The following is a 15981-nucleotide window of genomic DNA, read 5'->3' as shown; positions in this document are numbered from 1 at the left end:
CTTCCCTAGGGCCCAGGAATTACTTACGGACTGTCAGGTGAGTCTTCAGGATAATAATTCACACACACTCTTTCCTTTTTATTCATCTCGATTTTACAAGAATCTTGTTTCTAATGTTGGCTGTGTTATTGACTTAAATGAAGTCATTTCATTCTTATTTGAAAATCTAGTTGTTTTTCATTCTTTTTAAATTTAACAGTAAGTGGATACAACACACTGTGAAATCACCTTGTGGTTCTTTCATTAGAATTGGGCATGTGACAGTGTTTTTTAACAACTTACAATGAAATAAAACAAAAGTTTCATGTATTCTTTTTCCTAGGAACAATGAGAGATCCATTTTCACGATCAAATATATTTTCTATGAAAATGCAGGTATTTAATTAATAATTATAGTGCCTTGAATTAATTTTAGCAGTTTATATAGTCAAAGACTTGTGGCATTTTTTAAAATTTATAACAATGTAAACAAAATGCTACCAAAATCATTACAACTATTTAATTAGATGTGATATAAATCTCCCTTAAGTAATTCACTACTTAGGTCATTTATAAAGACAGATTTTGCTTATGCCCCTTTTATAGGAGACTAATAGGAGGCCATTATCCTTTTGGAGTGGGCAGATTTATGCACATACCTTCCATTAGCATTAATAGAGGTCCACGTAAATCACAAGGCACCAATAGCTGAAGAGACTTTCTCCCTTCTATCGGGTAATTGGCTATTTCAGTTAAAAAATAATTTTGGAAGAAAGAAAACAAAAATTATGTTCTTAATGTAATTATCTTAGGTTAAGACTACATTAAAATGACATAGTAAAGAATACTGGGTGACCTGACACTTCATTTGGTTTTTATTTTCCCTATTTCCTAAGTTAAACATAAGCATAACAGTAAGAAAGCATAAAGGTAGATTAGAATGAATACTTTTAAAAAAGACAGGAAAAGTGCATTACATGATATGTAAGCACATTGACATAGATCATTAAATTAACAGAATGGAGTCACAATAAAAGCATATTGTTCCCTTCATATGGCAAATGTTTGCTACACTTGTACCTTAGACTAGCATAGGGTTTGCTTAACATTTTAATTGTATTATTTTAAGAAGTACAATGTCTTCCAAATGTTCTATTACTCTGCATATTTTTTTTAGTTCTGTATTGCTATTCATGCATATGGGCTTCTCAGGGTCCCTGGCACAATTTTATGTACCTCGAAATATCATGTGCAGATGGTTACATTTTAGTTTTTCATTCCGCACATATAAGAACTTTCATGTGCTTAATGTAAAGCAAAGCCTAGCATGTCAAGTTGTCTTGTGTGACAAATAGTGGTACATAAATAAATTCACCAGGTATATTCCAAAACGAAACAGAGATGTTTAACTTCTCAGAAAGAAGGTATCAGAAATCCAGGAGTCTTTCCCATATTGGCAGTTGATTTTGTAAGATGGGTTCACTACTGGCAAAGTAAGTTATATCTTCATGGTTTAGCTAGACAGATAACACATAATCTCCGCTCAGATTTAAAATGCATGCCTGTGTAATATACATTTGCAAATCTGTCTTAGAAATGTTCTGCTACAGATCAGATGCCTTGTTATTGAGAAATCAAACAGTTCTTTAAATAGAGGTTGAAAATGAGGCAGAAGCTAATTTTTGCAGTACAAAACTAATTGTGTGTTTTATTTTCATTTAACAGATTAAATATAGTTCTACCCTTTGCTTTGATTCCTCTTCTGTTTCTTACAAATGCGAGTGTCAGAACACACACAGGGATTCCACTTAATTAAAAAAACATAGTCACAAAAAAGAGAGAGAGAGAAAAGAAAAAGGAACAATAAAAACAAAACCATTTATAAGGTCCTACTTATTGGCGTTTAACAAAAGGCATGTCTAGGGAATTTTCAGGGAGGTGTACTATGGTTCTCAGAGTAGATGCTACGTATTCCTTTATTTATTTTTATACTGTATTTGTTTTAAAAGCAAACATATAGAAGAGAGCCTGTAAAAAAAAAGGGGGGGGAGAACCAGAAAAGAGAAGAAATGGGTGACCGCCTCTTTGTGACATATTTTCTCCCTCAGCCTTGCATATTTGCATTAAAGTGATTGTGAATAATGTACATTTGACCAGTGCTGTCTGCAGAACTAATGCCCTATTAGAGGGATGGGAAGTAGCATATGTTGTGCCTAGGGCAGAGAAAGTCCAATCACCCCCACTGTGAGAGTCTCCAACTAAAACGCAGGACAGCCTGGGCTTAATCCTAAATGAACCCAGCAGGGAGAAACGGGACACAGTCCTTCGGTCCACATTTAAGCTTCTGAACTAAGATTTTTCAGAGTTTGCTTCCAAAAATAACCCACAATCTCTATCACTTCATTCACACAGAGAACGTAATTTTTTTTCCTTCTCTTTTGTCTTATTTACCAATCCTGCAAAATTTCAAGGGAAACCATTACGGCAAGAAATCGGACACAAGCAATCAGTTGTTACAGAATCAGAATTATGCTCTTTATCGCCATTTTAGCAACTCTCTCCTCTGCTTGAACTATTCCCCAGCACTATCTGACAAGGCACAGTTTTGTCACTAATTGCAAAATGTTTTGGGTTTGTGGTTTCACTTTTACGTTCTTGCACTCTACTAGAAATGCTCTGCTATTTAAACACTTTGCAAAGCTTCTCAGTCTTGTTATATAATCTTTCTGTGACCTCTAGAATCAGGTTCAGATGGAAACTAGCTTTACTGCTACCTGTGTTAACTTGATAGCTGAAAAATAGCAATTATAAAAATGTATGAGAATAACGAAATCAGCTGAACTAGGGAAATAGAAGTGCCACATTACCATGTTTAGAGCAGTAGGACTGCCTCATGAGCTGCAGTATTACAGAAAGAGACAGAGACAGAGACAAAGACAGATAGCAAGAGAATAACCCAGAAAATATATATTCAGATCATCATTTGGTATTCATGTAACCCAAGGGGGGGAGGGGTAGTAAAAATAAAATACAATCAGAAAACTTGTAAGCTGTATCACAGCATGATACGAAAGAGTCTGGGTAATGCTGAAAGTAATAGAGTTGATATGATTTAGCTTATCTTTTCTCCTTCTCTCTTAGTGTTTAATTCTATTCAAATTACTGTGAAGATACTATTATGTTTCAGAATGGAGGAAAGCTTCAAACCATTGATTTTAGTTTATTGGCCTACTCCTTGGGGTAGTAGGGGTGGCTAGGATTGCCCTGTTTTGAAAGCTTATAAGAAATTCATTCTTCGAATGGTTAGCTATAATGGAGGATTAGATACTCTCACAGAAATTAAGTTTAGGGTGTTTCATTTTCTTTCTTTGGGATCACAGCCTGAGTTTTGTAGATCAAAGATCTCCCTCACCTACCACTGACTTCACCCTCCTGATCTACCAGAAGCCCAGGATGACTGTTTTGGCAAGCTGAGCAACTTCATTTTTCCCACGATTTCAGTCTTGTCCATCATCCCCCAGTGATACTCCCTCACAATGTGTAATCACTAAAGTTCCTGAGATCAACCAAACCCACCCTGGAGAAGTTTGACTGGGGCCATGATTCAGTGTCATAGATGCAGAAGACATTAAGTCCCTATTAAGATTATGGAGCACCTTCAACCTGCTCTGTACTATTATAAGCACTTATAAATTGTGGAGAGGGAAGCTGATGGAAAGGCAATCTTCAAAACATGCTATGAGAAAAAGTAACATAAAAATGACCTGACATTAGTTCATCAGACGCTCAAAAATACTGATTGATTGATTGATTAATAAATTTATGCAAATAGCCCTTTACCCTATACATCATTTCCTATCTTAATCTTATTCTTGGCCATTATTAAACTAGGGACTGGGGGCAGGGGAGTGTCATTAATTCATTCATTATTTCAGCAAATATTTATCAGGCACCTGCTATGTGCTGACAGCAGAAGTTAGGGGCCTCTGTTTCCACTGCACTTAAAGCGAGTACCAGAGACAGACAATTTACAGCACATTGTGATCATGCTTTGCTAAAATGAGTAATACATGGTTCTACGGGAGTGCAAAGAATGTAAAAAAAAAAAAGTTATAAAATTTAATTATGTTTTTAGAAAAGCTGTCAACTTCAGTTACTAAAGGTACAAACTGCTTTACTGTCTTGCTCAGAGGAAGGTTACCCTTGTTGTTGTTTTCCCAGTAATCATATATTATGGTTTATTCCTCTCTTAGCCACTCAAAACTCAATGTCGCAAGTTAAGTCAGAGCTGGTGAGCCATTCTCTGGACTAAGCTTCATAGCAGACACACTCCCTCTTACGCACGCTGTCAGAGGCTTTGGCCATCTCACATTTTGCTGCTGGGGCTGGTAGAAGTTTGTGTTGTGATATATTACATTTGTCATCACGTGCCCCCCAAGCCCCCTCCTCTCCTTGCGTTGCTTTATTGCAGCACAAGGTCTAAAACCCATGAATCTTGCTGTCTTCCAATAGCCCCCTTCTGTAACACTGCGACCTGTGTAAAATTAGAGCTAATAACTCATACCAAAAAGGATAAAAATCATAAAGCAACTGGCTTGCTTCCAGATTCCACGGCGACATTTTTAAAGCCTGAATCAAATATTTTAAGAAGTGCCCTTTATAAGGCAGAATTAAGGCAGTGTGTGGCTCCATCAGAAGCCTTGGGTTCTAGTCCTATTTCTGTTACAGATTCAAGGCAAGCACGAGTCCCCTTTGGAACACAGCTCCCTCATTTCTAAATGGAAGAGGCATGAACTAGAATATCCCCTAACATTAATGTCAACTCCAGTATTCTATAAACGAATTTCAAAAAAACTAGATGAACTTTTTGTTCTTTTAACATTCACACTTCACCTATCCAAAGTCCATAAAGAACGTTGTTAGGTAAGACTTCATGCGTCACTCCAACATACGAAAATGACCAAGAAATATCATACACTCCACTTTTCTGAAATAAAAATGCTGGGGGCGCCTGGCTGGCTCAGTCGTTAAGCGTCTGCCTTCGGCTCAGGTCATGATCCCGGGGTCCTGGGATTGAACCCCGCATCAGGCTCCCTGCTTGGCGGGAAGCCTGCTTCTCCCTCTCCTACTTCCCCTGCTTGTGTTCCCTCTCTTGCTGTGTCTCTCTCTGTCAAATAAATAAATAAATACCTTTTAAAAAAAAAAATTCTGAATCCCAGAGAGATTAAGTGACTTTTCTAAGAATACACAGTAACTCAGCAGAATATGGAATCAAATCCCTATTTCTCAAATTTTAAATAAGAAACAAAAATATTCCATAGGAAAAAGATTTGTTTCAAAAATTTCCTCTGATTCAGTTAACAGTCTGACCCTCAATATGACTTGGTAAAACACTAACTATACTTTACTCTCTGCAGATGAGGTAGTTTTATTGACCAAAAATGCATAGTTAAAGGAATGAGGTTGTTCATTAGAGTACCAAATGGACCATACAGAAGGCACAAATTGATGTTCCAATCTCAATATTTGATGGTGATAGTCACTGTGGCAGATAGGAAAGCTAGGCCAGAGGTAGCTAAATATTAGCTCCTCTCTACTCCCCTCTGAATGCTCAATATATTAACATCACCATTTGGTCTGCATGCTTGGATGTTTCCCTGGACTGGCTGACAAAGCAACTACATGTCTTTCTAAAGATGAATATGTGTTCTCTTAATTTGCAGTGTCTCTAGCCCTCAGTGGAACACTGAGAAAGGTCAGAATTATTTTAAATGTCAGGGTTTTGTAACCACAAAACCCAAATCTCTAATTCTTGGAGAGACCTTAGATTCCAAAGAGGTTAACATAGGTAAGCTGGCACATTTTCCATATGCTTGCCTCTATCCTATCTTCTGCACGTGTTCACCCCATCAGTTAAGATTTGCACCAGGAGAATTGCACAAGACTGATGAATCACGGATCTGTACTTCTGAAACAAATAATGCAATATATGTTAAGAAAAAAAAAAAGAAGAAGATAGCAGGAGGGGAAGAATGAAGGGGAGTAAGTTGGAGGGGGAGACGAACCATTAGAGACAATGACTCTGAAAAACAAACTGAGGGTTCTAGAGGGGAGGGGGTGGGGGGATGGGTTAGCCTGGTGATGGGTATTAAAGAGGGCACATTCTGCGTGGAGCACTGGGTGTTATGCACAAACAATGAATAATGGAACACATCAAAAACTAATGATGTAATGTATGGTCATTAACATAACAATAAAAAAGACTTAAAAAAAAAGGCACAAATAAAAGCATCAGGGATGAGCTCTCAAAAAAAAAAAAAAAAAAAGATTTGCACCAGGAACAGATTTCTAACAAATGCCGTATTCGCTTGTGAGTAGGAAATGATGGTTGAATACATTTCTTGATATCCTGCCCAGCTATCAACTCTGTCTGTTCCTCATCACTTTTTCCCCAAGTTAGAATTCAGTCATCTCTAAAAAGTAACTGCCTAGCATTTAGAAGTTCTATTTTTTAAATATATTTTCAGTGGCAATTATCATGTCACTTATGTGAAATGTAGAGACTATTTTATCAGAGACTATTTTACCTTTTATGATTCAACAGCTGTCCAGTGCTTTTGATCTTGCCAAATCCCCACCTTCTAATCTCTGCTAAGTACGATTAAAGCTTGGTACTGGTCACTGTGATGTTTGTCTGCAAGTGGACACAGCCAAGTAATAAATAATTTCAAAAGAATAAACTCTCCACTCCACTTTTCCCCCAGTGAACAAAATAGGACACACAGGTAATCAAATATATCGATCCTTTTACATTGAAAGCATTATAGAATCTTCATTTGAAGTATGATGTCACTTTCATTCCAAGAACAGAAAACAAAATTTTGAGGTTTGCTTGTATTAAAAGTTTTTTTTAACAAGTACTCACTTTTAGGAACACAAAACTATATGTAATTACTTAACAAATATCAAGTAGAGCTTACTATGTGTAGGATACTCCTCTAAGTGCTTTATAAAATTTAACTTATTTAATCCTCATAATAATTTGTGATTATCCCCATCTCACAAATAAAGAGACTGAAAAACAGAGATTAAAGTAACTTTCTGAAAGTCAACTAGCTGAAAGGAGGAGAAGCTGGGATTCAAACTCAGGCAATATGGCTCAAGTCTATGTTCTTAACTCTCAACAAGATGATGTAAATATCAATAAGATAATGTGAAAACTGGAAGCATTTCATTTCCAATTAAAACTGAAAGCTTCACTTAATTTACTGAACCTGAGTTGTGCTTTCTGATGGCTCTTTCTCAAATATTTGAGACAATATCCTGAGGAAAGGGCCCTTTTTCTCAAAAACAGTTTAGAGTTTATAGTCTTTCTCCAAATCTATAATAAGTACCAGTGCAACTTTTGCTAGATTGATTTTTACAAACTGGAGAGTAACGGAAGATGATTTTGCAGAAAGAGGAAATGCAGGAGCTGTTCTTACTGTTTATCATCTTAATTCATGTGGTTGCAATAAGAAAAAAAAAAAAAAACGAGACTGCAACATGAATTGAAACAGCTCTGTATAGCACACAAACCAAATCCTAATTCCACCATTCTGGGACTGTGCAGTATTTGAGCACGCTGAGCTTTTTCTGTTGTAAAATATGGTTACAATACCTGCCTCACGGTGTTACACCACCAGCTAAATGAAATAATTTAAAGTGCTTAGCAAAGTTTCTGGCACTAATAGTCCTCCACAGATACTCACTTTCCTCTCATTGTAGAAATTAAGGCTTTCTAACTGAGGGAGAATTATTAAGCTTTTAAAGATGTGGTTGAAGAAAACAGTCATTCAATCATTTAATAAGTATTTAACAAACACCTACTATATTCCAGGCACTATTATTATTTCAAACATAACAGACTAGGATTTCAGAGGGCTAAAGTCTGTGTTTGTTTCACTGCTTCTAATTTCATTAGAAACAAATATGTAAATGGATGATTCCACCATCTCTGAATGGCTTCTTCTTTGAACTAACATACCATTTCCTTGGACAAAAACAGAGTATTCTGTGATCACTTTGGTTATCCCTTGACTTTAGAGGAAAATCACTTCTGAATAGACACACAGCTGAAAAGAGGCAAAACATTTGTTCCTAAGTAGCAACTACAAAGCATTCAGAAATAATGGGCCAATCAGAACCCAACACCATTCAGTTTCTGGCCACTCGAGGTAAGCCATCCCTAGAGAGCAACATCAATGATAGCCAAGCCCCTTTAGAACGCACGATGTCTAATTTAATTATTAGCATTAAAGCAATGCCTTTCAGGTTGGGTCTGTTTTGTTAAAAACTTAAGAATATTTATCTTCCTTTTTTAAATGATCCAGGTTTGTTACCTGAGTTTCTAACACAATTATTAATGGACTTTCAGCTCCATGAAGAAGAGTAACACAAATGACCTCAGACTTGAGAGCTGTTTCTCCTGATTTGCCCCTCAGGTAAGAAATAGCTGCTGCCTGCATTAGCTACCTGTGTGGGACAGAGACACACTTTGACTCTTCTCAGGCTGTGAATTCTTTAGTTCACAGTTACAGCATCCGTTCACATAGCCTATTAATAGCTCAGCCCTTGTCTTCACTGACTTTCCACTTCCCTCTTATTTCTAAGGCTGTAGGTCAAGAGATATGGCCCCCTTGGTGGATTCCCAGCCATCGTTCACATCACCACTCCACAAGAGTTTATTGGGTGCCTAAGGATGTGCTGAGTACTGTGGAGAATACCATAACAACAGTGTCACAAACAAAAGACTATGTTTTATATATATATATATATAAAACAATTCCAATAACAATGCAAGAGGGTACATAATTAAGAACCAATGCATACCTGTATTACCTGGTTCATGATTCTACTCTGGCCCCTCCAAAGTCCCACTCACTCAAAGAGCACTCCCCAGTGACACACCCACATCTCTACATTCCTCATTGTATCACCAATAACAGTCCCTCTGCACAGGGAGATGCTGCTTTGCAACACTTTATATTCTATCCAAATTCCTTTAATAATATAATCTCTTTCAGAGTTGCCCCAGGGTTTCCAATGTCTTCATCTGAACTCCAAGATGAACCCCTAGAATTTATTCCTGCTGCTAAATCTGTCAGTATTTCCACAGATTCCTTGGAGGGTTATACTTTGGTTGCAGGATCTCACTTAGGATAAGAAGATCTGAACAGGAAAACACCACACACACACACACACACACACACACACACACACACACACACACACTTTGATTATCTGTTCAATGCAGAGAACATAAAAATATCCCCAAGTCTAACATTTTAGAGCCAAGATGGGTCACAAGAAATTATCTAGAATAATCTTTTAAGAAAGTTATCAGCCCTATTTTACAGAAGAGGTTCTGGGGTTCAACAAGAATGGGGCTTGTCCTGGTTTATAGAGCTCTAGGACATTTTTAGTAAATATACTTATTTTCTTTTATTTGCACTATGAACATATGTAATACTCTGGAGAATTTTTTTTACTCTTTATACTTATCATATACTTATAAGTTAAAATAAAGGCATAATTTTTGTCAGCCTATTTTCCTTTACATTTCATAACTGTTTCCCTGCCATTTCTTTCCATACATGGAACTATTGGTTCCTCACATCACTTCTGAATTCAAATAAATTCAATGTAGCCAATATTTAATGAATAATTATGTTAAGCCCTAGAAATGCTCATTCTATAGATTTTAAATCCCTACGTCAAAAAGATTCTGGCAAATAAAAGAGTTGACAAGGGGTGCCTGGGTGGCTCAGTCAGTTAAGCGTTGCTTGATTTCAGCTCAGGTCATGATCTCAGGATGTGGGACTGAGCCCAGCTTTGGGTTCCATGCTCAGCGGAGAGTCTGTTTGAGATTCTCTCCCTCTCTCTCATCCTCTGCCCCTCCCCATTGCTCACGCACATGCACGATCTTTCTCTCTCTCTCTCTCTCTGTCTCAAATAAATACAATCTTTAAAAAAAAAAAAGAGGTGACAATTTGTGAGTGAATATGAAGATGCAAATAGCTGTTCTGAGTGATTCAGGGCATGTCTCTACTTACCATCTGGTCTGAGATCCTATGGTGATTAATGCATTAAGAATGCTTTTGAAGATTCCACTATATGTAGGAATTACCAAAGAAATATAAACATAAATGGCCCCAATCCCTCTGATCACTACCCTCTGGAAACTTACATTCCAATTATGGAGACAAGATCAAATTACTTTAAACATCAGCGAACAGTAATAGACAGCATATAATGAAATAGTACTTGAGATGTTACATAAATACAGAGAAAGTGAAATGAGTAAGGTCTGGAGTTTCTGAGAAGGCTTCAGGGAACGAAGGAAACTTGGTTTGAACACACGTATGGACAGAATGAGGATCAGAAGAAGGGAAAGTAACACACAAGAAAAATTACATGATTGAAATCAGGAAGTTTGGGAGGCTACATTTCTATGAATAGTGCCATTGGGAGAGGTTACTTTTCCATGAACAGTTAGTTCCTGGATCCAACCATGTTTTAAACCCTAGAACTTTCCTTCAGAGTGAAATAATTGCTTCAGTGATTTACTTCTCCGAATAGATCATAACAGGAGTATCTGTGGAGCTCTCCATGGACTCAAAATCTAATTAGGATGAAAAATCTTTAAAATAAAAAAAGAAAACAGAGAAGGGGAACACCAGAATGGAACGTCCACGTAAGACTCCACAGGCTTTAAAGATTTTTTTAAAAGGTTTTTTTAGGGCACTGGAATTATTCTGTAGGATACTGTAATGGTGACTACATGTCATTACACATGTATCATTATACATGATACATTATACATATTACATTCCATGTATCCACAGAATGTACAACACAAATAGTGAACCCTAATGTAAACCACAGACCTTTGTTAACAATATTGTAGCAATGCAGGCTCATCTCTTGTAACAAAGGTAACACCTAATGCAAGATGTTTACAGGGGGTACTATGTGTGTGGAAGGGTGAGGGGGATATATAAAAACTCTCTGTACTTTCCACTCAGTTTTTCTCTAAATTTAAAACTGCTCAAAAAATAAAAGTCTACTAATAAATTCTTTTAAGTTTCCACCACCAATACTCACTAATCAAAAATTTGGACTCCTTCCAACTTCATTTCTAATGTCTGAAAAAAAAATAGAAGTCCCCTAGTTATTTTAAGTCTTCAAAACAGAGTAGTCCTGACAGCCAACAGGAGTCCTTACAAAGAGTTTACACTACAATGTCTATCCAGGATGACACTGCTTCTCTTCAAGAGGTACATAACTGGCCCAACTTAGCTAACTTACCAGTAAGTGATACTGTGAACGGGGCAGTGGGTTCATAGATGTTATCAATATGTACAACCTAGCTGGATCTCTCCTATCCAAGAAAAGAGAGATATCTGTTCTCTGCTCTTAAAATGAAATGCGCATTTTTCTGTACCATAAAAGGAATTCATATTCATGGTAGAAAATTTGGAAAACAAAGAAGGGCTTTTTAATTGTCCATTATTCCATGTTTTGATAGTTTTCATTCTAGATTTTCTTCCCATGTATTTTAAAATACTAATATTTTTAATATTTTAATTATTTGTGATTATAATTGGCAGAGTTGTGATTTTTTAATTATACTAATCTAAATAAACTGCCTAAAACTCCAGTTTTCTTGATCTTGTCTTTAGTTTCCCTGATACTGCCTCCAAATTGTACTTACGAATAAAACAGCACAAGGCAAATCATAGGATATACTATAAGATTTTTGTAAATATGACAGCTCCCGAGAATGGCTAAAGCCAACATTTCAGCAATATACAAACTCTATAGCTGAACCCACACCTAATATTATAAGGAACTGACTTCTTATATCATCTACAAAATACTGTTTTATGACTAGAACATTTCTATCCTTAGTATATAAAAGCAGTTTGGACTAAGACACAAACTTAGAACATGTCACTTCATTATTAGTTACTACCATATATCTTAACCTCTAGCAAAGTATATACCAAGCATAAAAAATATGATACAGTGAACAAGGTTTTGAATGAACCAGTGGTATCATGTTGCAGAACTGAAATGGAAACGCAGCTAGATCACCACGGGCCACAGTGCTCCAGAAGGACTCCTGAAAAACTAGGCTACATTCAAGGCCACAGGTGAGGACCCAGCTGAGCACAAGAATTCTCCCCCAGCCAAACCAGCCAAACCAGTTTCACTCTGGTGAAGGCCTAAAAAGTAAAACTCACAAATGTACAAAAAAAACAAAAGAACCCAATGATTAAAAATGTTAAACAATATAAACAATATAAAAAGCCATAGGAGACCAAAAAAAAGGGTAGATTACATTATGTCCACACAACCAAAATATTTTCTTCCCAATGGCCTCTGTCTGCAGGACATTCCCTCAGAAGGCCACTGTTTAGGAAAATGAAGGAAAATGCTCTTTCCCAAAAGCATCTCTGGGGAAAGGGATGAACGGAATCAGACTTTGTCTTTCTCTCTCCTCAATACTGGTAAAGAGGGAGCAAGATGACTCTGAAGTATGGCATGGTGTGAGCTCAGCAAAGCAGGGAAGAAGCACAGAACGACCTGGTTCTAGCTGTACTTCTCATGTGACCACAGGAAAGTGATTTTTAGAAAACTCTTTGAGCCTCCATTTCTTTATTTTTAAACTTTGTGTCATGCCCCATTTTTCTCCATTGCTCTCTCGACCGCCTGACCGCCTTCACTGTTCTAACCACAGTGAGCAACTTCTAGTTCTCAGAAAGCACCGTGCTCAGCTTTGGTTTTGCATCTACAATCTCCATTGCCAGAAATGCTCTCTGTACCCTTCCAGGCCCTCCTCACGCACTTAAAACTAACGTCTACTCAAGATTCAGGTCTAAAATTGGACATGGCTGCCTCCAGGAAGACATCCTGATGCTCTGACGTTGGCCGATGTGCTTCTCCTCTATACCCTTACCACAGTATTCCCGTTACTAAAACCCTATCTCATCCTTGCCGAAAACCCTTGTGAAGTTGGCAAGGACTAAGCATTCAAAAAGACACGTGTAAAGACAAGTGTAGAAGAAAGAAAAAGGAAGGAAAGGGAAACCGAGGGAAAGGAATGTTGCACTTTTTTCCTCACAGGGTTGTTATAAACACCAAATGAGACAATGTTTATGAAAGCACAACAAAAACTGTGTAGCAGTATATTAAATGAGACTTTTCCTGTCTTCTAGGAATTTGGAAATTTCTACTGAGGCTCTGAGCTGAAGACAATGGATGACCTAACTAAACCCAGAATCATCCATTCAGATATGTACCCATACCTGTATCTATAAGTACATCTGTATCGACATCCACTCTCTCTTATGTGAAGCACTGTTCAACACTCCAAATACATAAATGAACAAAACAAAGACCATGGTCCTTGCAGAGCTTCCATTCATAAGACAGATAATAAAAATAAACATGATAAAGAAAAAAATTACATAATATATTAAATGGGATAAGAGCATTAAGGAAAAATAAAAGAAGAAAATGACAACACCATCAAGACTAATGGGATTATCATGGGTCTGTGGGTTTGCAATTTTATTTATTTTTTTAAAAGATTTTATTTATTTATTTGAGAGAGAGAGAGCACGAGTGAGCAGGGGGGAGGAGAAAGAATCTGAAGCAGACTCCACCTGAGGGCAGAGCCCTACATGGGGCTCGACCCTACCACTGCGAGATCGGGATCTGAGCCAAAACCAAGAGTCTGCTGCTTAACCAACTGAGCCACCCAGGTGCTCCTACGGGCTTGTAATTTTAAAGGGGCGATCAGGGCAGTCTTCATTGGGAAAATGAAAAATCAGAAAAAAATGAAAAATGTCTCTCTTTGAGAAAAGTCCTAAAGAGGAAGAGGGTTAGCCACATGGAAAACGGGGAGGGAGCTCATCCCTGGCAGAGAACAGAGCCAGGACGAAAGTCCGAGGAGGCTACTTGCCTGTCATGATTGAGGAACAGCAAGGAGCCTGGATCAGGGACTTCAGGAGTAGAAAGAGATGAAGTCAACAGGGAAGGAGAGAGGAGGCCAACCGGCACCCCTAAACCCTGAGTTGTTCTAAGGGTCAGCTGTAATGCTTTGCAAGCCATTGTTAGAATTTTGTCTTTACTATGAAATAGAGCCACTGAAGGGTTTAGAGCAGAGAAGAATCATTATGTGACTTCTATTTTTAAAGGGCCCCTCTGACTGCTGTACTGAAAATAAACCCTAGAGGGACAAGGGTGGATCTAGGCACCCAGAGGAGGCCATTGCAATAATTCAGGTAAAAGATGGCAGTGCCTGGGACCAAAGTGACATCAGAGAGGTGGTGAGAAAGATTGGATTCTAAATATATTTGGAGGTCGAAGCTCATTCTGATTCCTAATCGCGTCAGTTTTTAATGCTGCTAAAAGCGAAAGACCTGAAACATCTTGAAAGGACTCTGCCCAAGATGGCTACCCGGTACACTCCAAGAGTATATAGCTGGAGGGCAAGATCAGTCTTGCCTGATCCAGACACCCTTTGTCTGCAGACTAACCTTGTAGGGGACTCCAGTAGACCCACAGGCCCCCCCATATGAAAAAGACTGCATTAGACTCATGAAGCGCCAGAGGGTACTCAGCAGCCAAGAGAAAAACACACACGTGAATTAAAAGGCATTTGCCCCTTCCTGGCACATTTTCCTCTGCTCTGCGGAAGCCAGAAGCAGCTTAATGAGAGGGGGCAGAGAAATGGGTCAGTAAGGTGGAGCAACAGTGGACGAAAACTCAATTTCTGATCCGTAGACGTGGATTAGCCCTGAACTGGGAAGCAGGGAAAGTTTCAATTGAATGAGAGACTGATGTTTTGGACTGGACCACACTTTTCAATACTTTTCAGTACAACTAATGCATACTAAATAATCCTATGTGCCTGGTCCTTTTTGAAGCACTTTTATGTACTTCCTTTTTTCCCCTATCAGGTTAGAACTACTGTTATTCCTAGTTTACAAACGAGAAAACTGAGGAAGGAGAAATTAAGTAATTTACCCAAGGTCACAGAGCTAGTTAAGTCACATTCTCTATGTAAATACCTCTAATTAAACGCCTGTCTTAATCAGCTCAGGCTGCAGTAATAAAATAAATTACATAGGTTCTGCGACTAATTTCAGTAGCAGAAGGGGAGTTCCACACCAAAAGCAATTCAACCGACAACAGGGTATCTAAGAACTCAACTCAATTCTACTTAGTTCTGACACTATCTACCCAGAGATAGTGTCCGATTCCACAGGTTATAGGCTCAGTCCTATTAAGACTGCTCCCCCAACCCCCCACTTCAGACACCACTCATAAGCCCAAGTTGTTACCTGTGCTTCTGCCCAAACGGCTACAGAAAGGAGCTTCCCCTAAGCCTCCTCCTTGGGTTCAATTAATTTGCTAGAGCAGCTCAGAGAACTCAGAGAAATATTTTACTTACTAGATGACCATTTTATTATAAAAAGGATAGAACTCAGGAGCAGCCAGATGGCAGAGCTGCATAGGGCAAGGAACAGGGAAAGGGGACCGTCCTCCCCTGCCCTCTCCAGGCACACCACTTACCCAACATCTTCACGTGTGCACCAGCCTGGAAGCTCTCCAAACCGAGTCCTTTGGGGTTTATATGGAGGCTTCATTACGTAGGCCTGATAGATAAAATCATTGGCCATTGTCATTTGATCCAACCTCCAGCCCCTCTCTGGAGGTCTAGGGTAGAACTGAAAAATTCCAACCTTCTAATCACCAGGTTGGTTCCCTTGGCAACCAGGGCCCATCCTTAGGTTACCAAAGGGCCTTCCAAAAGTCACCTCATTATCATAACAAAGGACACCTTTATTGCTCTTATCACACGAAATTCCAAGGGTTTTGAGAGCTGTGAACCAGGAACTGTGGACAAAGACCAAATATATATGAGATATATATATATATATATATCTT

The 15981-nt window shown here is 38.2% G+C and overlaps 1 long non-coding RNA gene across 1 annotated transcript; it reads right to left on the bottom strand.

Moving 5' to 3' along the window:
• Positions 1 to 638: 638 nt before the first annotated feature.
• On the bottom strand, positions 639 to 15745 carry LOC141374832 (uncharacterized). The gene is made up of 3 exons (XR_012381973.1): positions 15607 to 15745; positions 6567 to 6673; positions 639 to 722 (listed from the first exon to the last, which is right to left on the bottom strand). It is a non-coding gene; the product is annotated as an uncharacterized lncRNA (long non-coding RNA).
• Between the last annotated feature and the right edge of the window lie 236 nt (positions 15746 to 15981).

The sequence above is a fragment of the Callorhinus ursinus genome, unplaced genomic scaffold, assembly GCF_003265705.2.
Source record: "Callorhinus ursinus isolate GAN/ISIS: 27379988/994484 unplaced genomic scaffold, GSC_fseal_2.0 scaffold22, whole genome shotgun sequence".
Classification (NCBI taxonomy): Eukaryota; Metazoa; Chordata; class Mammalia; order Carnivora; family Otariidae; genus Callorhinus; species Callorhinus ursinus.
Note: the sequence above shows the minus strand (reverse complement) of the source record. Positions and strands in the feature narration are given on the sequence as shown.